Source organism: Penaeus japonicus, unplaced genomic scaffold (assembly GCF_977035675.1).
Source record: "Penaeus japonicus unplaced genomic scaffold, GWHDUDI00000001_assembly GWHDUDI00000042, whole genome shotgun sequence".
Lineage (NCBI taxonomy): Eukaryota > Metazoa > Arthropoda > Malacostraca > Decapoda > Penaeidae > Penaeus > Penaeus japonicus.
The window spans coordinates 20,450,234-20,451,897 of NW_028234444.1; positions in this window are offsets into that span (position 1 = coordinate 20,450,234).

Consider the following 1,664-nt stretch of genomic DNA (forward strand, 5'->3'; position numbering starts at 1 on the left):
ATTTACCAGGATTTAAACATATATTATTTTTTTACCTCAGGTTTGCAAAATTATTCATAAGGTTAAAAAATACTAACTGGATTGATGAATTTATTTTGTAGTATACACGGACTGCAAAAGTAAATACTATAGCATTATATCCTATGAAATGTTACATGCTATAAATCATTTTTTATAGAATTATGAAGAAATATACACAAAAGGAAGCTGGGTGGATAAAAGCCATCCAGTACGGATAAAACTGATATTACAAATTACAGAGCTTGCCTAACTTTGCCATATACATGTAAGATTAAATTAAACTTTGCTAGACATTACAAAGAATAATTTGTGGTTCTTAGAATCTCTCAAAGTCTCACGTAGTGCCAGAGGAGTATGTAGAGGGCAAGGTAAGGACATGGAATCTGCTTATCTACATTAATAACATTAACAGAAGCAGGAAATCCAGGATAACTTTTCCACACCTGGACTTTCTGTGCAACTGATCTGCTTGATCTGGCTGAATAAAGTAGGACTACCTTGCACAGCTAGTGCAAGAAAGCTCATTGCTGTAATTAGCTGTTGGCATGGCAGACATCCTTAACTAATCAATCAGTCTTATTACAGTAATTGAGAAGGATATTCCTAACAAAACATATTATTATATTACATTTACTGACTGTTGCATTCAGTAAAAAGTTCTGATATGCTAATCTCTTGCTGAGAATTATGGAACCAGTACTTCAAAGAAATCTGAAGCTCAATCATCCACTGCCATTTTGTAAGTTTTATAAAAACAACTATACAGGAGTCAACTGCTTTGGCAGCCAGGTTTCAGCTTTGTCCCCTAATTCTTCAAAATATAATTAAGCTTGGAAATCACTGGCGAACTCTAGTCTCCCTGGAACAGGACGGCTAAATGTTGGCCCTTGGTGAGGTGGTTGACGACGGGCCGCTTGGCTCCGGCCAATATATCACACTGCCTCGAAAGACTAAAGAAGCTGATGCGCGTTCTCAAACTGCTGTCTGTAATCGGGATCGGTGAATGTTGTCGGGATGATGTGGTTAAGAGACAAAGCTGGATGACGATGAGTGAACGTAGAATCATGCACTACGGGATGTGTTCTTAAAAAGTACAAAATGCAACTACAAGAAGTTGCCGATGAATACATATTATGGCGGTCATTTCTCCAAAGAAAAATCACTAAATGGAAACTTTTAGGAACTCTTTATTTCTTTTGTGGAGAAATAATGTGTACTGAAAAAAGGTAATATAGTTACATCACATCCTATATTCAGTGACTTTTTTTATCTCAATATCAGTCGTTGGACAGAGACGGTCTCACAATAACTCATATAAAAGACATTTGGAATTTGGTGATCAACAAAGTGCATGTCCCACACAGAACATACACCCCATAAAGTACAAACTAATATGTACACATGACAGGAACTTGTAGTAACCATTTACAGTGTATATAAAGAAAAAAATAACTGGAAGCACAGAAAATAGATATCATTTCTTCCATTACAATAGCCAATGATTAACTCTGTTGAAACCTTTTCTTTCTTTACTTGCGTGTGAATGACGGACATCCACAACCGACAATAAATATGGAGAAAATAATGTGGATGCAAAGATGATGCACATGTGGAAGACAATGAAGAGCTTTTGGAAGGGAGCT